General features: G+C 35.2%; 1 protein-coding gene across 3 annotated transcripts in view; it reads left to right on the top strand.

Moving 5' to 3' along the window:
- Positions 1-25,755, top strand: part of FSTL5 (follistatin like 5) — an 875,401-nt gene that overhangs the window by 437,210 nt on the left and 412,436 nt on the right. The window lies entirely within an intron of this gene.

The following is a 25,755-nucleotide window of genomic DNA, read 5'->3' as shown; positions in this document are numbered from 1 at the left end:
TTCTTTAAAAATAATTCCAAAGAAAAAAAACTAGGAGACAGAAAAACAGAAAGGAATGTTTTCAGAGTGTGTGTTAAAAAAAAAAGGGGGGGGATCATTAAATAAACTGGTTGGTATTTGAAAATCACAAAGTAATCCAAGTTAAAGGGCATTTTAGATAAATAGATTGTCTTTAATATTTTTATATGTATTCACATATGTATGGCTTTCCAAATATATACACATGTATTTTTTTTCCAAAAAGACAGGAAATAGACTGTGTTTCATATAAAAAGATCATGTTTGAATTATGCCTGTCATACATCAGCTGTCTGATATTGGAAAAAATTACTTAAATCTCTAAAAATTCATATGAATAATGATAGTAATTATCACATCATTTTACATTAAACATTGGTCATATTTTATGTGGTATTTGATACTAGCAAAGTAATAAATATGAAAGAGTTGCAGGTTATAAAGCTTTAAGGCAAGAAGTTAGTATGCTCTTCAGATTTAATTAAGCTGTATTTCCACTTTAAATTGCAAGCATAATACAAGATGGGATATCTCAGTAAACATTTCATCCTTTAAAGGTGTGTACAACTTTTCAAAGGTAAGAAGAGAGCAGCATTATCATTGGAAGATTATATGAAGAAACTGAAACATGAGAAATTAAGAATTAAGTGGCTGAATTTATAATTGAATCTAGAGTTAAGAAGTCTGTGTGTTTGTCATTGAACTTCACTCTGTAGCAAGCATTCTTTTGTATGCTTTAGGATAACAGGAATACTATGGTTTATCAGGAAAACATATTATATTATAAAAAATCACATTATATTATGTTATACCAAATCATTTAAGATAGAAGGAGATAAATGTCATAGAAAGTCCTACACAAAATATTAAGTGAATTAAGAATATAATCTCCCCCTTGGGGAATCAAGGAGAGGTGGTGGAGGTAGTAATAATTGAATGAGTCTTCAGGATGAGTGGATTTGGTCTTTGTTGGATGAGAGACGGAAGATGGACAAACAGAATAGTGTCAGAGAGGAAGAAATGTTCCACGACCCTTCTAGACTTCTCTGACTGGCCTACGGATCAAGTTGTCATGAGGCATATTAGCAGGAGAAAATCAAACAAAGTTTAATAATGTATATAAATGGGAGAGACCCAGGAAAACCAAAACCGTCACCTTAAGTAGTAAAACCCTTACCTTAAGTACTGTCCTCAATGACTGAAACCCTTACCTTAAATGACTGAAAACCTCACCTTGAGTACCATCCTCAGCTAAAGACAAAAGAGGACTTCAGAGGGCAGGAAGGCAATTTTCAGACAAATGAAAAAGCAGATGTTTGGTAAACAAATGTTTGCTGTGCCCTGCAGAGAAAATAGAACATAGGAATTTTAACAAATAGAGATTTGCTAAGTTCCTCCCTGTCCACACCTAGTTCACATTATAGTTAGCCTACAGTGACAGCTCCCTTCCTGGAACAGGTCTTCTATCTGCTTTCTTTTAGGCAGTTAGGGGGAAAATTGAAATTTACTGTCTCAGTCTTTTGGGCTTTGATTGTCTCTTTAGTACACAAGTAGTATGTATACTAAAGAGACATTTTAGGGTGTCAAGTGTGCTTCCTATAGTGGCATAAATAAAATCTCAGCTGCATGATATACCACAGTATTTAGAGAAAGTCTATGAACTATTATTACTATTTTACTAACTTATTTTATTAAACAGGGAGTCTAATCTAACAACTACTATTCCACACTCTCATAATATTAAGACACTGGGATTTGGCTAAATAAAAGTACTTGAAATTTGTAGCAATAGCAGGCAACATTTTTAATGGTATACAAACTATCAAGTGTGAATAAGAGAATTAAATATGTTTCTATAGGATTTTTATTTGAAATGTAGTTATTGTTGATGGTGGAAAAGTGGAGCTAGAAAATGACAAAACAATGAAAATAAAGTGTGAATAACATATTATTTTTGTGATAACATGGCAAAGACTGAATAGTGATCCCTAGCAATATCAATCAGAGAAAGCAATGGCACCCCACTTCAGTACTCTTGCCTGGAAAATCCCATGGAAGGAGGAGCCTGGTAGGCTGCAGTCCATGGGGTCGCTAAGAGTCTGACACGACTGAACGACTTCACTTTCACTTTTCACTTTCATGCATTGGAGAAGGAAATGGCAACCCACTCCAGTGTTCTTGCCTGGAGAATCCCAGGGACAGGGGAGCCTGGTAGGCTGCCGTCTATGAGGTCGCACAGAGTAGGACACGACTGAAGCGACTTAGCAGTAGCAGCAGCAGCAGCAGCAGCAATATTACTACATAAGAATCTTCTCAAGAATACTACTATCTGGCCCCTATGAAGGGGAAAATATGATACTGTGTTTGAGAGATGATTTGAGGCTGCTAAAGAAGGCAAGGTAGTCAGTATATTGTAAAGATGAATAAAATTATGCAATTTAGAAATCTGAAGCATTAGTATAAGCATTCGATAGAGACATAGTGAAACATGGTTTATAAAGGAACAATTGGGCACTAGGAACAATTGAATTTGGATAGAAGAAAATCTATATGATTCTGTTGATGGCTGGAAGGTAATATGGTGTCAATTTTACAGAAATTATTTATATGAAATACCATGAAATTGAATGAATATCATTAATAATTCTGCTATTAGGTGAAAATTGTGTCTAATACAAAAGGTTTACATTTTAAATATTTTTGAACCATAAAGAGATAATGGGTAATGCAAGCACTTGGCAATTGGCAATCATATTATGAGCTTTTATCATTTTGAATCATCACAAAACATTTTCTTAACTATGATAAAATTATTTTAACAATCAGTTGGAAAAGATAGTGTTTTTCTAAGTAATTCTAGAATTATCTGGAGTGTTTTAATATTCCTTGTGGTTTAACCAAAAAATTTTCCATATAGTTTTACATTTTTAGTGTTTCAACCTTATTAAACAGGGCAACCAGTTCTATAATGACTTCTTGGAGAGAGCAAAACTAACTTGTATGGATTGTCTGTATCAGCAAGGCATTTATATGTGAGTAGGAAACATATGCGGAAAAGGCAATGGCACCCCACTCCAGTACTCGTGCCTGTAAAATCCCATGGATAGAGGAGCCTGGTAGGCTGCAGTCCATGTGGTCGCTAGGCTGCAGTCCATGTGGTCGCTAGGAGTCGGACACGACTGAGCGACTTCCCTTTCAATTTTCACTTTCCACTTTCATGCATTGGAGAAGGAAATGGCACCCCACTCCAGTGTTGTTGCCTAGAGAATCCCAGGGACGGGGGAGCCTGGTGGGCTGCCGTCTCTGGGGTCACACAGAGTTGGACACAACTGAAGCGACTTAGCAGCAGCAGCAGCAGGAAACATATGCCTATTTTTTTTTCTCTCCTTCTGTTTTTTTTTTTTATTTTTTATTTTTTTTAATTTCAGGTATACACGTGCTCCCCATCCTGAACCCTCCTCCCTCCCCCCTCCCCATACCATCTCCTTCTGTTTTAATACAACTAAACCCACCTCAGTTTTGTGACAGGATTTGTGTAATGACATGATTTTAAAAAGTAATTCTATTTAAAATATTAATATTATGAATAAAAATGTATAAAAATAGTGAAAAGGCAATCCATTTTAAATTATGTACTAAGTACCTATGTGTATGCTCTGCTATGCTAAGTTGCTTCAGTTGTGTCCGACTCTGTGCGACCCCATAGACAGCAGCCCATTAGGCTCCTCTGTCCCTGGGATTCTCCAGGCAAGAGTACTGGAGTGGGGTGCCATTGCCTTCTCTGACCTATGTGTATAGAGTGCTGTATTAGTTAAAGTAACTTGAAAAAGATGTTTTCTTTCCCTGAGGGATACATCATCTCAGACAATGATAAAAATGACAGATGAAGGAAGGGTAAATACTAATCATTTTTCATACATAGAATTCATTCCCCCAGATAGTTTCTAAAACGAAAGCACAGAAAACTAAAAAGTCCCTGAATGAATATCCAAGAGAAAAAACTAAGGCCAGAGAAGTTAAATTTATCTTTATCCACTCATTATTTAACTGCTGGATATAAGGATAGATAGAATTCTTGAATTCCAGTTAATAAACTGCTATCATATAAAATGGGAAAAAGTTTGCAAAGCAAGTAGGTAAATGTTAATGGTAAAGAAAAAAAGCCAGCACATCATCAAGTGTTATTACATTATATTAGAGTGTTGTTTTCACACTTATAAGGTTTTTCATAATTTTTTTTTCCATTTTGGATAAGATGAATTATTTTATTATTTCCTAATAAGCATTATGTGACATTCTTAATTTCTCTCCAGTGTTTTTGACATTAGTAAAAAATCCTTTGAGTTTTCTAAGATACCTAAATCCCTCACTCTCACTGCAAGTATCAAATATCTTAAATCATGCTTTCTTTGGTTAACAAACTTGGAAATATGTGTAATGGGATCCAATAAATACTAAGTGAGGTCAGACATAGTTTTGAATACTTAGAGGAAATACTAAACCTTCTTTTCAAATTGTGGACACCCTGCATCCCTGCATTTTGTTGTCTCAAGAGTAAAATGTGTAGATTTGCAGTGTAAAGAGTGCTTAGAATTAAAAACAGATAGTATTTTTATTAACTATAAGGACTTGTACTGGCATATAGAGACAGTATTTTATTTTCGTCCAACTGAAAATCAAAATACAATGTTTGATTAAGTTTGACTTGCCTTGAAATATGTATTTTTGCTTCAAATCCATAGGTAAGTGCAAGTAATTCACCATCAGACAATATGATCACACACAGAATTTCAGAAATGATGTTTAAATAAATGTTTATATATATTTAGTTTTGTGCATTCAGTTGGGATAATAAAGTGCAACTATATGACTATTAATTTTAGGAAATACTCATTTTCATTTGGACATTCTAGATTGCCAAAATTAGTGCAGTTGTCTACCCCCTAAATATATATTTGTTTTGGAAATGCTTTTCAAGTACTTAATTTCCTAAGTTAAACTATATACTGCTTTGATTTAAAATTGTATGGAGTGAGGAGTTTGTGTAATTCTGACATTCTTGAAATTCTATTAAATAAGTGTGAGTTGTAGTTCCCTAAGCCATTTACATACACTTTAAGACATGTATGTGTTCTAGTGATTACAGGTCTAATGTCACCCTTAAATATATCTTTATTCAATTCAGAAACAATCTCTATGTGGAAGGATCTACAGGAAGATATTTTTCTACTATGCATAAAGTAATTCGGTTTTTGCAAGCCTAATGCATCAATTGTGAGATTTATATTGAAACTAATTGTACAATATCTGTCTCTCATTTTTAAAAAAGAATAATTAGGATTCTAAATTTTTTTTAAATGCAAGAGTTACTTTAAATCACCTAAGTCTTCATGATTATATGTGAAAGGCTTCTTAATGGAGTATAGATTTGATAGTGACATTATAAGGAAAAGAAAATTTATTTTTCTAGGAAATCACAGTTGCTGCAATAAAATGTTAATTATCAGAACCATCTAATAATTCAAGCAATGAAATATAAGTATCATATTAACATTCATTGACATTACATCATTAGTATATGAAAGTTCTTTATTTGAGAAAAATAGCTGAATTTAGTGACCAATTAAGAATGTTGAAGCATGTGAAAGTGATGGAGACAGGACTAGAAGAGCAGTAGCAATAATGTAAGGATGTGTCCGTATTTGGAAAATAGCTTACAAGTAGAATTAGCTGGATTAGATGAGTGATTACATACACATGGGAGGGAGAGGATAGGGTCAAGGATAATGTCAAATTATCTAGTTTGCATACAAAGCTAAATAATGATGCTACTCATTAAGTTAGGAAGCACAGGAAAAGAAACAAGTTTGGGGAGTATATCTAGTTAAATTTTAGACATATTGGCATATTCAAATAGAAACTTTTAGTTGGAGAATCAGGTGGCCCAGAGTCAGGTGAGAGCTATGGTCACAAGGAGAGACATAGAGCATGTAGTTAAAATTTGATTCTGTGGCAAGGATGGAGGTATTCAAGGTAAGTACAGGAAGTCCCCTTCATGAACAAGTTCCATGCCAAGAGCTGATTCATAAGTCTAATTTGTTCATAAATCCAACAAAGTTAGCCTAGCTACCCAACTAACACAATCAGCTATATAGTACTGTACTATATAATAGGTTTATAATACTTTTCACACAAATAATACATAAAAACACATTTTTAATCTTATAGTACAGTACCTTGAAAAGTACAGTAGTACAGTACAACAGCTGGCACACAGGGGCTGGCATTGAGTAAGCAGGCAGGAGGAGTTATTGACTGGAGAAGGGAGAGGAGGTGGCAGATGGTAGAGCTAGCTGAAAGATCATCAGCAAGAGGAGATGGAGAGAAAGCTGCAATTTCACTTATGCCTGACACTGAGGGAACGCATCTTTGAAAGTTCACAACTTGAAGAGTCATATGTAAGAGACTTACTGTTTGTGGAGAGAAGAGTAAAACGGCAGTAGGAAACTAAAACTAAACAATAGCACAGAGAGATAGGAGGAAAGCCAAAGGAGTACACCATCGTGGACTTTTAGTAAGGAATTGTTTTCAAGGCTAAGTTCAAAGCAAGAAAGTATACAACAGATGAATGGGCACTGGATTGGCAATAAGGAAGTTATTGGTAACTTTGGTCATGGCACTTTGCAGCAGAGATGTAAGTGTAGACAGTTAAGTGCTAGTGGCCGAAAAGTTGGATATTAAAAAATGAAAAAAATTCTGAGCAAAGAAGCAGAGCACATAAATGTACATTAAAGTATATATTTAGTTAAAATCTAAAATATATAAAACTCATTTGTGGTTATAGTAGTTAATGTGAATGGTCCCCTTTGGGAACACAGGCAAGAGAAAGACTTCTAAGGTGCTGGCAAGCTTATACTATTTATCTGGATTAAAAAATCCCACACTGATTTGGGAAATGCTGCGTTGGATTGAGAGAACTGCTATATTCATAAAAGAATCCATACTGGATCATTGTAGAATAAAATTTTGCAGGAACTTTATAAAACTTTGACTGATTCACTGGAGAAATCAATCTTCTACTACGAGCTTTGATTACAAAGTTAGTTCACATGTGTGTATGGCTGTACTCTTCTGTGTTGGAGTATGCAGATATGCCCTGATGGTTGGATAAATACAGAATCACTGTCTTACAGATGGTTACACTGTGTGTTATTTTTGCTGTGTCTGGGTTCTAGCCACTATAAAAAATACTGTTGCAAAACATGATTGTTGAAATTTTATGTATACACATATATTCCAAAAGGACAGTTTCTTGGTCTTAAACCAAAACAAAAAACAAAAAACAAAAACAAACAAAAAAAACTTTTATACCCTAACTGTTAATACAAGAACAACTGATGAGGTAATACAGATTTGAACTATAATTTTAAAATCTTCAAAACTGTAAGATTATATAACTATGATCTTAAATCTTTCCAATTTGGAGATGACTCTGTCCTCATCCTGTTTATATTACCTTAATCTGGTGTAGCTGGTACACCTTTATGTTTCCCTTTTTACCTATAAACACTGGCATTCTACATGCTCTGATCTCTCACAGGTAAATTTTGTTTGTTGACCTGTTTGTTACTTTTAAATGCAGACTCAGAGATATTTCAGCTTCTATTATTTCAAGTGAAACACTTCTATTTATTTCTTGACATTTTGACTCTTCTGTCATATAGATATTGAAAATAAGGACTTGTCTGAAACAAAGTGAAATAGAAATAAAAAATAATGAAATGGTAACTGACCAATTATTCTTATTTTTCACATTGTGACATACCTTGTTAATCATAATTTAGTGCATCTGACTTAAAATTACTTTTCGCTTATTTCACTATAATATTCTGGGAAGGACTTTGCCTGAGGCTGTTTGTAGATTTTCACAATATCTGTAATTCACTGGTAAAGAATCTGCCTGCAGTGTGGGAGACCTGGGTTTGATCCCTGGGTGGGGAAGATCTCCTGCAGAAGGAAATGGTAACTCACTCCAATATTCTTGCCTGGAGAATCCCATGGATGGAGAAGCCTGGTAGGCTACAGTCCACAGGGTCGCAAAGAGTCAGACAGAACTGAGCGACTTCACTTTCACTTTTCACCAAACTCCAGTACTCTTGCCTGGAGAATTCCATGGACAGAGAAGCCTGACAGGCTACAATTCATGGATTCACAAACAGTCAGACACTGTTGAGTGACTAACTATTTTGCTTTCACACTTAAGCTTTGTTAACACCCTGGTCTTAATACCAGTTTCTTAGAAACACCTTGAACTGAAGTTTGCATTGTCCTTTTGTGGTATGAAACCATATCTGTTGGCGTCTCCTCATAGTGGCTTTACTGTGAAGATTCCAGCCACACTGCTGCCAAAGAGCCCATCTATTTGGACGTGAAACAGTGGCTGCAGATTGGCAACAAAGCCTTTGCTTCATTTTAAAGTAACTCAGATTCCCAAACTGAGTTCCTACTTACGGGATTTAAGTTTTTAATTGACCAAAATTGTTCAGCAATTTAAAACAATTGGAATGAAATATGTCACATTTTAATTATTAGCTCTTTTCTGAATATCTTTCTCTAGGTTAGTTTGAGAAGATGCATTTTATCTAAAGTTTCCAATTGAAAGTTTCCTTATAAAAGTCTGTTCTGTCAAATGATCCTTTAGAGAGGCATTAATTTACCAAGTGAGTGTTATTATGAACTCTAAAAAGTGATGCTTATAAATATATAATAGCAGATGAATCAGATATTTTTTCATTTATACTACTTGGAAGCTAATACTTAAAAATTACATTTTTGCTAGATTTATTTTTTAATGTATATCTATTACTTAGGCTTCTCTGGTGGCTCAGACTGTAAATAATATATCTGCAATGCGGACAAGACCCAGGTTTGATTCCTGGGTCGGGAATATCCCCTGGAGAAGGGAATGGCTACCCACTCCAGAATTTTTGCCTGGAGAATCCCATGGACAGAGGAGCCTTTGGGCTACACTCCATGGGGTCACAAAGAGTAGGACATGACTGAATAGCTAACTTTTTTTTTTTTCACTTCATAGTTATCACTGTCTCTCTCTCTCTCTTTTTTTTTTTTTTTACCAGCTAGAGGTCTATCCTGTCATTTAAGTGAGTTCTAACACTTTCACAGAGGAGTTGTATGGATATTACCAGATAAAACATGAAGCTTTGCATAGACTGTATCAATGCATATAGAAATCATAAGATTTATGTTCAGTATCAATATTCATTTGAATCCATTGTATCTTGTTGAAAAAAAGAAATGAATCAAAACACAAGAAATTGAGTTTTGGATTTTCATAAATTTTAATCCAAATCATGTATTAATAAAAGTTCTATCAAGATCTTTATTTTTTGCCTGCATTTATTCCATAATTCTACAGTTTTTTTAAAAGAAAGTATATTTATTTTTCTTGGGCTTCCATTCCTCAATTCCTGGGTCAGGAAAATCCCTGGAGAGGAAATGACAACTGCCTCCAGCTTTCTTGCCTGGAAAATCCAACAAGCAGAGGAGACTGGAGGGCTATGCTCCACGAGATCACAAAGAGTCAGACATGACTTATCGACTAAAAAAAAAAAAAGCAATATTTATTTTTCTTATTGTAGAAATTAAAGACAGCAAAAAGACATTCAAAACAAAAGTAAGAATCTATTTTAATTCCACCATCAGTTATAATCACTTTGAGAAATATATATGACCACATTACTTTTATATTCAAGATTTCTTTTAATTCTACCTTCGTTTAATTAATTGTATATTGGAAACACAGCATCAACAAATATAGTCTAACATCATGCTTTTAATGAATGCATTTGTGTAAAGATATCATAATTATACAAATTATAATCATGATACTTTATTACTGTTGTAAAGCTATTATTCCTCAAAGGAAGAAATTCTCTGTCCTAATAATTTTAATTGTTGTAGTAGTCACATTAAAAACAGAAAAGAAAGAAGTAAAATTGATTTTAAAGACAATTTATTTGCCCCAATATATTCAAAATATTATTATCACAACATAAAATCAATGTAAAATAAAGGAAATAATTTGTATAATTTTTCTCATCAAGTTTTGAAGTCTACCATATAGTTTATACGTAACCTTCTACCAGTGTTTCCCAAATGTTTATCAATTGATGTTTAAGCTGTATTATCCCTATTCAGTTAACACCTCTAAAATATATTATCTGATTTTTAATTATCTTATTTTAAAATTAATGACTTTTTTTCCTTCTGATCTAATATAAATGGACCAATTTTATACATATAAGCCTTTCATTGAAAACCTGTTCTTAGAATAAAAGGATCACTAATCTGAGTTTCTTCAGTCCTTGTACTGAATGAACAGTGAGACAGTTTCAAGCAGCCTGTACATCCTTATATATCACAAAGTTTAGTATACAATTTTGGAGAGTATTGAAAATAGCTTCAGACTATTGTTACCTCTGAGATCCCAGGAGAATTAATGCACTACACTCAAAATAATCTAATAATTCTTTAATGCTTAGACATTACTAAAATATTTTGCAGTGCCTTGAGGTCATCGCAATGAAAAGAAATTTATGTACATAAATGAAATCCCTAACGATTATACAGTAGAAGTGAGAAATATATTTAAGGGACTATATCTGATAGGGTACCTGATGAACTACAGACAGAGGTTCGTGACATTGTACAGGAGACAGGGATCAAGACTATCCCCAAGAAAAAGAAATGCAGAAATCAAAATGACCGTCTGAGGAGTCCTTACAAATATCTGTGAAAAGAAGAAAAGCAAAAAGCAAAGCAGAAAAGGAAAGATATATCCGTTTGAGTGCAGAGTCCCAAAGAATAGCAAGGAGAGATAAGAAAGGCTTCCTCAGTGATAAGTGCAAAGAAATAGAGGAAAGCAATAGAATGGGAAAGACTAGAGATCTCTTCAAGAAAATTAGAGATACCAAGGGAACATTTCATGCAAAGATGGACTCAATAAAGGACAGAAATGGTACAGACATAACGGAAGCAGAAGATATTAAGAAGAGGTGGCAAGAATGCACAGAAGAACTGTACAAAAAAGATCTTCATGACCCAGATAATCACAATGGTGTAATCATTCACCTAGAGCCAGACATCCTGGAATGGGAAGTCAAGTGGGCCTTAGAAAGCATCACTATGAACAAAGCTAGTGGAGGTGACAGAATTCCAGTTGAGCTATCTCAAATTCTAAAGATGATGCTGTGACAGTGCTGCACTCAATATGCCAGCAAATTTGGAAAACTCAGCAGTGGCCACAGGACTGGAAAAGGTCAGTTTTCATTCCAATCACAAAGAAAGGCAATGCCAAAGATTGCTCAAACTACTGCACAATTGCACTCATCTCACACTCTAGTAAAGTAATGCTCAAAATTCTGCAAGCCAGGCTTCAACAATAGGTGAACCATGAGCCTCCAGATGTTCAAGCTGGTTTTAGAAAAGGCAGAGGAACCAGAGATCAAATTGCCAACATCCGCTGGATCATCGAAAAAGCAAGAGAGTTGCAGAAAAACATCTATTTCTGCTTTATTGACTATGCCAAAGCCTTTGACTGTGTGGATCACAATAAACTGTGGAAAATTCTGAAAGAGATGGGAATACCAGACCACCTGACCTATCTCCTGAGAAATCTGTATTCAGGTCAGGAAGCGACATTTAGAACTGGACATGGAACAACAGACTGGTTTCAAATAGGATAAGGAGTACATCAAGGCTGTATATTGTCACCCTGCTTATTTAACTTCTATGTTACATCATAAGAGTACATCATGAGAAATGCTGGGCTGGATGAAGCACAAGATGGAATCAGGATTTTGGGAAAAATATCAATAATCCAGATTTGCAGATGATACCACCCTTATGGCAGAAAGTGAAGAAGAACTGAAGAGCCTCTTAATGAAAATGGAAGAGGAGAGTGAAAAAGTTGACTTAAAACTCAACATTCAGAAAACTAAGATCATGGCATCTGGTCCCATCACTTCATGGCAAATAGATAGACAAAGAGTGGAAACAGTGACAGATTTTATTTTGGGGGGCTCCAAAATCACTGCAGATGGTGACTGCAGCAATGAAATAAAAAGATGCTTACTCCTTGGAAGGAAAGTTATGACCAATCTAGTCAGCATATTAGAAAGCAGAGACATGATTTTGCCAACAGTGATCCATCTAGTCAAGGCTATGGTTTTTCCAGTAGTCATGTACGGATGTGAGAGTTGGACTATAAAGAAAGCTGAGCACTGAAGAATTGATGCTTTTGAACTGCGGTGTTGGAGAAGACTCTTGAGAGTCCCTTGGACTGCAAGAGATCCAACCAGTCCATCCTAAAAGAAATCAGTCCTGAATGTTCATTGGAAGGCTTGATGTTGAAGCTGAAACTCCAATACTTTGGCTACCTGAAGCGAAGAGATGACTCTTTTAAAAAGACTCTCATGCTGGGGAAGAATGAAGGTGGGAAGAGAAGGGAACAACAGTGGATGAGATGGTTGGATCATATCACCAACTCAATGGACTTGAGTTTGAGTAAACTCTGGGAGTTGGTGATGGACAGGAAGGCCTGGTGTGCTGCAGTCCATGGCATCACAAAGAGTCAGACATGACTGAGCAACTGAACTGAAGCGAACTGATATGCATATTCATCTTAACAAGATATGTGTAAAGTACTTATTACCACGCCCTATCATTATTCAGTGAACAGTAATTTCTTGGCAGTTTCCCCTTCAGATATTCCAAAACCAGTTGTAAAATATATTAAAGACAATATTTTCAACAAACATTTAAGAGTTAACAAAATGAAATGTTAATACACATTTATCTTCACACTTGTATACAAATAATTAATTGATGATTACCTATTTAAGGTATGTGTTTGATTGTATTTAATAATTTTCAATCTTATTTTTTACTCTATTTATTCAACAACAAAGTTCCATCTCTCAAGGAAATTCCATTCCAATTTCTCTCCCTCAATTTATAATGAACCTCTATTTCTGCAGTGTTAATTGGCAAGTGTATTTTTTAGCATATTCTACCATTGCAATCATCCTTAGTACATTTTGAATGAAAATTTTTCTATAACATAAATATATTTATCTTAAATGTTAATGGACATTTGTTATATCCTTATGTGACAACTTTACAATATATTTAAGCTAAATAAATTTCTTAACAAATATGGAAAGGAGACACCTACTCCTAGTGCTGTTTAGCTGCCTGACAGTATTTCATGGGGCTTGGAAAACTATCATGTGTGATGTATACACTGTAAATCATGCTCATTCTGACAGAAATTGTTGTTATAAAAGGGGAGCAAATTGCAATGAATCTGTTACCAGACATTCAAGTAATATAGATGGACCTTTGTTATTGATGATCAGCTGGGACTAAAGCAAAGCATCTGTGATGTTTAAAGCATTACATTAGTTACAAATTACTGATCATCTTGAAAGGTAATACACATTTGACTGCCTAGGGGAGAGTGAATGATTAGTAGCCTACCAGGCTCCTCTGTCCATGGGATTTTCCAGGCAATAATCCTGGAGTGGATTGCCATTTCCTTCTCCAGGGGATCTTCCTAACCCAGGGATTGAACCTGGGTCTACCACATTGTAGACAGACGCTTTACCATCTGAGCCACCAGGGAAGTCAAGTTTCTTCTTAGTGTGGCTATAAATTGATTATGAATCATAATTACACTTCAGTAAATACATAAGTAAATTAGACATCTTCGTATATGATATATTGTTCTTGTCTATACCAAAAGGATGATCATTTTCAACTAAAGATAAGAGTTAGAAAGATAAGTTGGATGGAAGGAGGAAAGAGAAAGAGGGAGTGAGAGAGTTAGGGATGGTGGCAGAAAAACAGAGAGAACAGAGATGGGAGATTGAAAAGAAAAAGAAAAAAGGGAAAGAAGAAGTGTGGTATATTTCATGTTAAGTATTTTGTACTTTACACTTTATCAATTATGCAAAGACTCAGTTACATCCTTTTACATATTTACAATTTCATGTTACAATTATTAACTTTATCCACAACAACCAACATCTGTTATATTCTTATGCGACATTATCAAGGCTTGTCACTACAAATATAAAGATAGATAAGAGTTTGTCTTTTCAACTTGAGGAAATTAAACACTAAAAGTTGTGTTGTGTAACACACAAGGCACCAAAAAAGAGAGCAGTCTCAGTGATGGATTCTGGGCAAAGATAACTTCTGAATTAAGTATATCCCCAGGTATGAGTTCTTAAGGAGACAGCCAGAGACCAGGTGATTTCTACTAAGGGGATCATATCAGGAAAGATCTAGTTGTGGGAAATCACAAGCAGTTTGGGAGAGTCATAGAAGATGGAAGTACAAGCTGGAAATCAGTGAGAAAACAGGCTGAGGAAGGAGGCAGAGGATAGATCTTTAAATTCTAAGGATATTAACAAACAGAGCTAGTTCATGTATAATAGGCAAGGCACTTGGCAGTGATATGGAATTATCAGATCTAAATTTGGAAGAATCATTTAAGCTGAGTGCAAGATCCAGTTAAAAAACAAGATCAGAATCAGAAAGAACAGCAGATTGCTGCTGTTCAACGATGTATTGAAGGCAGTGATTACATTTTCAGGAAATTTACTATCAAGTTGATGTCATATTGGAAACTGGAAATTGGCCCATGGCATGTTTTTAAAGATTCACCAGAACATGGCTGACTACCAGCTGCAATTTTCTAGGTGATAAGTTTTGAGGGATTGAACAAGGGTAACAGAGGAAGTAACAGAATATGGGCTTGAGGAATACTTAAGAGAAAATACCCAAAATATTTTTTGAAGGACACAGCTGACAATTTCTAGAAAAGATTCTTAGAAAATACATACTTTCCAATTCAAGATTAGTATTGATAAGAATTATATCAACCAGTTTGCTGTGACTAACAAAAAATACATTGAAATAAATTAATCGGTTATATTTCTTGCTTTGTCAAACTTCAAATTCAAAAATATTCACATTATTCCTAGAGATCTTAATGTATCATTTCATTATAGTAGAAATAATTTACATACAGAAAACAACAGATTTTTAAAAATGAAGTTCTGAGAAATTTGTTACACAATTTTTGAGCTACTGAAGTAGCAAGAAATTAACTTTTTTTCTTACTGATGTAAAATGAATGAAATGATATCAAACTTAATTAGTTGAGCAAACTATAAATCTGAATGAGTGATTGTGCTTCATGTTATATGTTCTTTCGCTCAGTCATGTCCAACTCTTTGTGACCCCATGAACTGCAGCATGCCAGGCCTCCCTGTCCATCACCAACTCCCAGAGTTTATTCAAACTCATGTCCATTGAGTCAGTGATACTGCCAACCATCTCTCCTCTGTCGTCCCCTTCTCCCACCTTCATTCTTTCCCAGCATCAGGGTCTTTTCAAATGAGTCAGTTCTTCGCATCAGGTAGCCAAAGTATTGGGGTTTCAGCTTCAACATCAGTCCTTCCAATGAACATTCAGGACTGATTTCTTTTAGGATGGACTGTTTGGATCTCCTTGCAGTCCAAGGGACTCTCAAGAGTCTTCTCCAACATCACAGTTCAAAAGCATCAATTCTTCGGCGCTCAGCTTTCTTTATAGTCCAACTCTCACATCCATACATGACCACTGGAAAAACCATAGCCTTGACTAGACAGACCTTTGTCGGCAAAGTCATGTCTCTGCTTTTTAATATGTTGTCTAGGTTGGTCATAACTTTCCTTCCAAAGAGTAAGCGTCTTTTTATTTCATTGCTGCAGTCACCATCTGCAGTGATTTTGGAGCCCACAAAATAAAATCTGTCACTGTTTCTACTCTTTCTCTATCTATTTGCCATGAAGTGATAGGACTGGATGCCATGATCTTAGTTTTCTTAATGTTGAGCTTTAAGCCAACTTTTTCACTCCCCTCTTTCACTTTCTTTTTTTTTATTTTATTTTTTAACTTTACAATATTGTATTGGTTTAGCCATATATCAAAATGAATCCACCACAGATATACACGTGTTCCCCATCCTGAATCTTCCTCCTTCCTCCCTCCCCATACCATCCCTCTGGGTCATCCCAGTGCACCAGCCCCAAGCATCCAGTATCGTGCATCAAACCTGGACTGGCAATTCGTTTCATATATGATATTATACATGTTTCAATGCCATTCTCCCAAGTCATCCCACCCTGTCCCTCTCCCACAGTGTCCAAAAGACTGTTCTATACATCAGTGTCTCTTTTGCTGTCTCGTATACAGGGTTATTGTCACCATCTTTCTAAATTCCATATATATGCATTAGTATACTGTATTGGTGTTTTTCTTTCTGGCTTACTTCACTCTGTATAATAGGCTCCAGTTTCATCCACCTCATTAGAACTGATTCAGCAGGATCCTCTATGACCCACCTCCCAGAATATTGGAAATAAAAACAAAAATAAACAAATGGGACCTAATTTAACTTAAAAGCTTCTGCACAACAAAGGAAACTATAAGCAAGGTGAAAGACAGCCTTCAGAATGGGAGAAAATAATACCAAATGAAGCAACAGACAAACAACTAATCTCAAAAATATACAAGCAACTCCTACATTCCAGAAAAATACATGACCCAATCAAAAAATACAAGCAACTCCTCAATTCCAGAAAAATAAATGACCCAATCAAAAAATGGGCCAAAGAACTAAATAGACATTTCTCCAAAGAAGACATACAGATGGCTAACAAACACATGAAAAGATCCTCAACATCACTCATTATCAGAGAAATGCAAATCAAAACCACTATGAGGTACCATTTCATGCCAGTCAGAATGGCTGCGATCCAAAAGTCTACAAGCAATAAATGCTGGAGAGGGTGTGGAGAAAAGGGAACTCTCTTACACTGTCGGTGGGAATGCAAACTAGTACAGCCACTATGGAGAACAGTGTGGAGATTCCTTAAAAAACTGGAAATAGAACTGCCTTATGATCCAGCAATCCCATTACTGGTCATACACACTAAGGAAACCAGAACTGAAAGAGACACATGTACCCCAATGTTCATCGCAGCACTGTTTATAATAGGCAGGACATGGAAGCAACCTAGATGTCCATCAGCAGATGAATGGATAAGAAAGCAGTGGTACATATACACAATGGAGTATTACTCAGCCATTAAAAAGAATACATTAGAATCCTCTTTCACTTTCATTAAGAGGTTCTTCAGTTCTTCTTCACTTTCTGGGATAAGGGTGGTATCATCTGCATATCTGAGGTTATTGATATTTCTCCCAGAAATCTTGATTCCATCTTGTGTTTCATCCAGCCCAGAATTTCTCATAATGTACTCTGCATATAAGTAAAAGAAGCAGGGTAACAATATACAACCTTGCTAGTCATATTTCTATTGACACAATTAATTTTGGTAGAATCTTCTTTTATAAAAACTTTTTATATTAGCATTCTTAAAACTACATAGGTGACAGCTCAACATTTTTTAATAGTTAATTGCATTTGTTCTAGAATATATGAAGTGGTAACATTTTCTTTTGCAATCAGGATTTTATGTTACTGCTATAGTGAGTGAGATTTTTTAAATTTATAGACTGACACAATTTTTATGTAATGAATGTTGTTTTTATGAAGCTTATTAAAAGTGCAAATTATTTTCCAGCCCTTTATATGCATTCAACACTCTACTAACAATGCATAATTAAATATTTTAACACCCTGCAGCTATGTTTAAACAACAGATGAAAGAGCCATATATGCCATTGCTTATAAAATATTCACATTATCACCCTACAATATAACAAAGCAATTTTATTTTAATACATTATTTGAAAAAGGTTTTGTAATATAAAAGCAGTACTTATAGGCTATTTAAATTTAAAAGTAGCACATTTTCATGTACAGTGATAAATATACACAATAAAATATTTCCTGCATTTTTTAGTCTTTAAGGATTTATTAACTTTTTAAATTTTGATTTCAAACTTGGCTCCACAAGTTATCACTTGCTGAAAAATATTACAATTTCCAGACATGACTGTTTATGGAGAGATTAGGACTTACCAATTTAATTGGGATCATTCTTCAAAGTCCAGGCTATATGGATTTACTTATTATTGCCTTTTTAGCAAAGAATTGCATTCTTTTTTTATAGAAACTATTTACTCTGCTGCTACTTGATCTAATAAAGTAGAATAAATTATAACTGATATGTTCTATCCTGAAAATTCATTTTATAATTTGTGTTATTGGCCTTTTGCCATTTTTTGATGCATGGAGAGCCATTCAAAAAATGATAATAATCCAAAGCATGAAAATTTGATCCTAGTTCAGTTCAGAAGTTCTGTTCTGTTGCGAAGTCATGTCTGACTCTTTGGGAGCCCATAACTGCAGCATGCCAGGTGTCCCTGTCCATCACAGATTCCCAGAGCTTGTTCAAATTCATGTCCGTCCAGTCCATGATCCCGTCCAACCATCTCATCCTGTATTGTCCCCTTCTCCTCCTGCCTTCAATCTTTCCCAGCATCAGGATCTTTTCCAATGAGTTAGTACTTCAAATCAGGTGGCCAGAATATTGGAGCTTCGGTTTCAGTATCAGCCCTTAAAATGAATATTTAGGACTGATTTCCTTTACAATAGACAGGTTTGATCTCCTTGCATTCCAAGGGACTCTCAAGAGTCTTCTCCACAGCACAATTCAAAAGCATCACCTTCAGTGCTTAGCTTTATATATGGTCCAACTCTCACATCCATACATGACTACTGGAAAAACCATAGCTTTGACTATCTGGACCTTTGTCAGAAAAGTAACGTCTCTGCTTTTAAATATGCTGTCTATGTTTGCCATAGCTTTTCTTCCAAGGAGCAGGCGCCCTTTCATTTTGTGGCTGCAGTCACCATCTGCAGTGATTTTGGAGCCCCCGAAAATAAAGTCTCTCACTGTTTCCATTGTTTCTCCATTTATTTGCCATGAAGTGATGGGACTGGATATCGTGATCTTTGTTTTTTTAATGTTGAGTTTTAAGCCACCTTTTTCACTCTCCTTTTCACTTTCATCAGGAGGCTCTTTAGATCCTCTTCACTTTCTGCCATAAGTGTGGTGTCATCTGTGTATCTGAGGTTATTGATAATTCTCTCAACAATATTGATTCCAGTTGTGCTTCATCCAGCCTGGCATTTTGCATGATAAATTCTGCATATAAGTTAAATAAGCAGGATGACAATATACAGCATTGACATTCTCCTTTCCCAATGTGGAACCAGTCTGTTGTTCCCTGTCCAGTACTAATTGTGTTTCTTCTTGACCTACATACAGGTTTCTCAAGGGGAAGGTAAGGCAGATGATATTCCCATCTCTTGAACAATTTTCCACAGTTTATTATGATCCACATAGTCAAAGGCTTCAACCCAGTAAATAAAGCAGAAATAGATGTTTTTCTGTAATCCTCTTGCTTTTGTATGATCCAACAGATGTTGGCAATTTGATCTCTGGTTCCTCTGCCTTTTCTAAACAGATTGAACATCTGAAAGTTCTCAGTTCACGTACTCTTGAAACCTAGTTTGGGGAATTTTGAGCATTACTTTGCTAGCTTGTGAGACACATGAAATTGTGCAGTAGTTTGAGACTTCTTTGGCATTGCCTTTCTTTGGGATTGGAATGAAAACTGACCTTTTCCAGTCCTGTGGCCACTGCTGAGTTTTCCATATTTGCTGGCATATTTGAGTGCAGCACTTTCACATCATCATCTTTTAGGATTTGAAATAGCTCAGTTGGAGTTCCATCACCTCCACTAGCTTTGTTGGTAGTGATGCTTCCTAAGGCCCATTTGACTTCACACTCCAGAATGTCTGGCTCTAGGTGTGCGATCACAGCATTGTGGTTATCTGGGTCATTAAGATATTTTTTATATACATTTTCTGTGTATTCTTGCACCTCTTCTTAATATCTTCTGTTTCTGTTAGGTGCATACCATTTCTGTCCTTTATTTTGCCCATCTTTGTATGAAATATTTTCTTGATATCTCTAATTTTTTTTGAAGAGACCTCTAGTCTTTCCCATTCTATTGTTTCCCTCTGTTTCTTTTCATTGATCACTTAGGAAGGCTTTCTTACCTCTCCTTGCTATTCTTTGGAACTCTGCATTCAGAAGGGTATATCTTTCCTTTTCTCCCTTGCTTTTAGATTCTCTTCTTTTCTCAGCTACTTGCAAGATCTCCTCTGACAACCGTTTTGCCTTTTTGCATTCCTTTTTCTTGGAGACAGTCTTGATCACTGCCTCCTGTACAATGTCTTGAACCTCTGTCTGTCTATCAAAGCTAATCCCTTCAATCTATTTGTTACTTCCACTGTATAACCATAAAGGATTTGATTTAGGTCATACCTGAATGGTCAAGTGGTTTTCCCTATTTTCTTCAACTTAAGTCTAAATTTAGCAATAACAAGTTCATAATCTGAGCCACAGTCAGCTCCAGGTCTAGTTTCTGCTGACTGTATAGAGTTTCTCCATCTTCAACTGCAAAGAATATATCAATCTGATTTCAGTATTGACCATCTGGTGATGTCCATGTATGTGTTCTTGGAGAGGGTGTTTGCTATGATCAGTGGATTCTCTTGGCAAAACTCTGTTTGCTTTTGCCCCACTTCATTTTGTACTCCAAGGCCAAGCTATTACCAGAGAAGCAGTATCAATTGAGAGAGTATCCTTATATGTAGAAGATTTATAGTTCTAAAAGAGCTAATGGCTTTAAACTGAACGTGTTTCATTAATAACTTTATCAGATTATTCTGCTGATTTCAGCGGAGACAAGATTTCAATGTATTGGATTGTTAGAAGCTACTGGGATGCTTGTCATGACTATCAGAGACCTCAAAGAGTTACGGATGAATGAATGCATACTTCATTCAGAAGCTCTGCAGTAACAGAAATGGCTTCATTTGCAGCCATTTTGTACTTAAGAATGTATGTATGTATGGTAGAATTTGCTGTGAGAGTTGTTTTTGTCTTTTATCACACTTTCATAAATAGATGGAGATATAATTCAGGTTAGAACAATAGCATAATTGTCACTAAGACATTTTATAATTAATTATAGACAATATTATCCAACTCTATAAAACCGAGGAACATAATCATGTCAACTTTGACTCTACCAGTTCTTAAGTACCATTCGACACTTAAATCTATCTACAGATTTGGATGTACCATTAAGTCATAGTCAGAAATTTGTGGTGTAAATATGAATAAGTTCAGTTCAGTTGCTCAGTCATGTCTGACTCTTTGTGACCCCGTGAACTGCAGCACACCAGCCTTCCCCATCCATCACCAGTTCCTGGAGATTGTTCAAACTCATGTTCATCGAGTCAGTAATGCCATCCAACCATCTCATCCCCTATCATCCCCTTGCTCCTCCTGCCTTCAATCTTTCCCAGCATCAGGGTCTTTTCCAATGTGTCAGTTCTTTGCCTCAAGTGGCCAAAGTAAATATGAATATATTTATTAATTAGGTTGGTAATTTGCTCAAAAAGCATTACTGTAAAAAAAAAAAGTCTTCACCGTGATGCACTTGATCCTTATGCATCCATGATCATATGCTTTTAATACACTGTTTGTAATTTAAACAAAGCACTTATTAGTGAAAGTACAGAATTATTTAAAAAAAAAAGACTTGCATTGGTCATGTCTTGTAGTACTGGTAGAATTTGCACCTGATTGAGCATAACAGATTAAATGGTTCTGAACTTGTCAGCACTGTAAGTAAATTTGCATATTGGATTCTATTTGAAGGGAGAAGAGAAGTATATGTGACTTTAAAAAGTCTCCTTCTGTAAAAAACATATAGCTTCCAGCTAAAACATTATTTCAGATGCAACTGCATAATTCTTCATCTTGAAAAACTTGTTAATCTTATACTTATCTCTCAGTTTAAAAAAACAATCTGTGAATCTATAATTTCAAAACCAAATTATATTTATATTGATTTTTAAATTAGTATACATATCTGAGATTGTAGAGAAAGAAGTTATAAATGTAGTAGATTTAAAATGTACATGCAAGGCATTCCATGTTCCTGGATTAAAGTGTCAATACTAACCAAAGTGATCTACACATGCTATGGAATCCCTATTAATATTCCTGTGGCATTTTTGGCAGAAACAGAAAATATCTTCCAAACTTCATATGGACCCTGGATAGACAAAATAAACTTGATAAAGAACAATTGAAGATCTCACTGGTCCTGATTTTAAAACTATAAAGCCATAGTTGAACCAATGTGATACTGGTATAAAGACAGACATATATAAAATAATGGAAAATACGGAAATCAAATGATTTCAACAAAAATTCCACAACTATTCAAGTGGTAAAAGACAGTCTTTTTGAACAATTGGTGTGAGGATAACTGGTTATCTACATAAATAAAAATGAAGTTGGATTCATATCTTGCATCATTTACAAAGTTAACTCAAAATGGATCAATGACTTAAGATATATATATATATATATATATATATATATATATATATATATATCACCCCAATCTCCCAATTAATCAAATGAGAACCTTATAGCAGAGGGAACTCTACTCAGTGCTCTGTGGTAACCTAAATGGGAAAGAAATCTCAAAGGAGGGGATATATGTAAACATATAGCTGATTCACTTTGCTGTACATCAGAAACTAATACAACATTGTAAGCAACAATGCTCTGATAATTAAAAGAAAAAAGAGCTATATATATAAGACTATTCAAAGAAAACATAGGGGAAAAGCTTATGACATTAGATATGGCAATGTTTTCTTGGATATGATGCTAAAAATATGAGCAACAAAGGAAAAAGAAGATATATAAACTGGACTTAAAATGAAAAACTTTTGTGCTCATAATATGCTATCGGTAGAGTGAAAATGAACCCAGCAAATGGTATTTGCAGATCTTATAAGGGTTAGCATCCAAAATATATAAAGAACCCATACAACTCAACATGAACATAAAAAACAAGTCAATTATGGGCAAAAACGGGCAAAGGATTTTACACAGATATTTCTCCAAAGAAGATATGCATAAGTCCAATAGACACATAAAGGGATGTTCAACATAGTTAATCGTCAAGGAAATACAAATAAAACCCACGAATAAATACTATTCCATACCCATCAGGATGGGTATTATCAACAAACTAGGGCTTCCCTAGTGGCTTCTGCAATGCGGGAGACCTGGGTTTGATCCCTGGGTTGGGAAAATCCCCTGGAGGAGAGCATGACAACTCACTCTAGTATTCTTGCCTGGAGAATCCCATGGGCAGAGGAACCTGCCAGGTTACAGTCCATGGGGTCACACAGAGTCAGACATGACTCAGCGACTAAGCACCTGAAATTGTAAGTGCTGATGAGTACACAAAAAAATCAAAATCCTATGTATTTGCTTGTGGGAATGTAAAACGTTGCAGCTGCTGTGGAAAATGGTAGATGATTCTTCAGAAAATTAAATATAAAATTACCCCGTGATCCAGCTATTCCACTTCTGTGCATGTACTCAAAAGAGTTGAAAGCAGGGACTGTAGAGATATTTATGCACTCATATTCATAGCAGCATTATTCACAATATCAAACCTGGAAGCAACCCAGGAATTCATAAACAGATGAAATAGATAAACAAAATGTGGTGTGTGTATTCAATGGGCTATTATTCAACATTTAAAAGCAAGGAAACTCTGATCCATCCTTCAAAATGGATGAGTCTCGAAGATGTGCTGAGTAAAATAAGCCCATCACCAAAGAACAAACATTATATGCTTACATTATATGCTTCCAGTTATTTGAAGCTCATCACATTCAGATACAAAAAGTAGATGGCTGTCAGGGACTAGAGGAGGGGAGACAGGTAGTTTATGATCAGTTCAAACAGAGTCTGGGAAAGGCGAAAAGATTTTGGACAAAGATGATGGTGGTAGTGTCACAATAATGTACTCTCCTTAATGCCACATAAGTGTAGACTTAAAAATGGTTAGTTTTACATTATGTATATTTAATTACAATTTTAAACAAAAATAAATGTATCTGCAAATCTCTTATAAAATATATGCAAATGATCCAAGTGTTTATTTACTTTTATTACCAATATTATTTACTGAGTAGAATGGATATCTACTATTGCCCTATGTGACCAGAAAATAATTGACTATTCATTATGAGTCAGTTTTGTTTATTGTAGATTGACATCAATTAATGTACTGCTAAAATTCTCCACAGAATTAATAGTAGGTTATACATTCCAGACAAATTTGTCCCCTTATCTGCATCCATACTCATCTTTTCTTCATTATTTCTAGTTTTAATAAAAGGAAGCACTTCTGCTATCAATTCCTTGTAATGTTTTATATTCATTCTCTGTATCCATTTGTTTTACATCCTCTAAGATCTGAGTCTAAAAATGATTCCTTTTCTAAGGGTTAACTTCTATCTCTCACACTATGATGGCTACCTTGCATTAATAATTTTAAGGACTTCAAGTCTTTCTCCCCTGAAACTACACACTTTCTTCAAACTGCCATTCTACTTGTATTCCTTTCTTATATAAACCTTACAGTTTCTTTTTTTTTTTCTTCTTCTTCTTTATTTTTAAATTGGAGCATAATTGATTTACAATGTTGTGTTGGTTTCTGTCATACAACAGGAATCAGTCTTAAGTGTATGTATATATATGTGTATATACACATATATACATCTCCTGTCTCTTGCCTCCCTCCCGTATCCCCCATCCCACCTCTAGGTCACCTCAGAGCACCAGACTGTGGTCCTCTACTTATTTCACAATCCGATTCCCATGCTACCACTGCAAAGAAGGTGCTGTTGCCAGTGGCAACATTACCTTGTTTGTTTCTAGGTCCATTGAAACGTTTTAACATCACGTGTCTCCTCAAGTGTGTGAACTTGCTTTTTATTCTCTCCACTTAAACATTTGTTTTCTTGGTTTAACCCTCAACATATTTCCTTAAAAGCTATCTATTTCTGGTCACTCCTCAGTTGCTTTTATTGAGTTCCTTTACTCATCACATGAAGGTTGAAATTCTTCAAGATTCTGCCTCTGATTTTTTTTTTTCTTCTCGTCTAACTCATTCTCCTTTGGTGATTGTGATCTATATGCTGTAGTAATCCAATCAACACCTCCAACTAGACTTCTTACCATTTCTTACCATAACACATACTTGGCCCACTGGAACTTGTCTCTTAGATTCTCATAACCAGTTGTTCAAATCTAAATTCACTGTTTATCTCCTGTTATTCTACTTCTTTCTGTGTTTCTACTTCAGATCATGACATCACCATGTACTTAGTGACTAAGGCAATCAAAATATATTCTTCCATCTTTCTCTTGCTCCTCAAGGAATTAAAAAAGAAAATTATGTCGACCTTTTCTGCTAAAGAGTCTAAAATCTTGTTCATTCTGTCTTCCTCCCACAAGTCTCACTTCAAACCACTATTGCTTTTTGTGCGTGGAGTTCTTTAAAATATTTTTTTGATGTGGACTATTTTTCTTCTTTTTTTAAAAAACTTTTAATTTTGTATTGGGGTATAGCCAATTAACAACACTGTGATAATTTGAGGTGAACAGCAAAGGGACTCAGCTATACGTATACATGTGTGCATTCTCCCCTCAAACTCCCGTCCTATCCAGACTG

Source organism: Bos mutus, chromosome 17, assembly GCF_027580195.1.
Source record: "Bos mutus isolate GX-2022 chromosome 17, NWIPB_WYAK_1.1, whole genome shotgun sequence".
Taxonomy (NCBI): domain Eukaryota; kingdom Metazoa; phylum Chordata; class Mammalia; order Artiodactyla; family Bovidae; genus Bos; species Bos mutus.
Note: the sequence above shows the minus strand (reverse complement) of the source record. Positions and strands in the feature narration are given on the sequence as shown.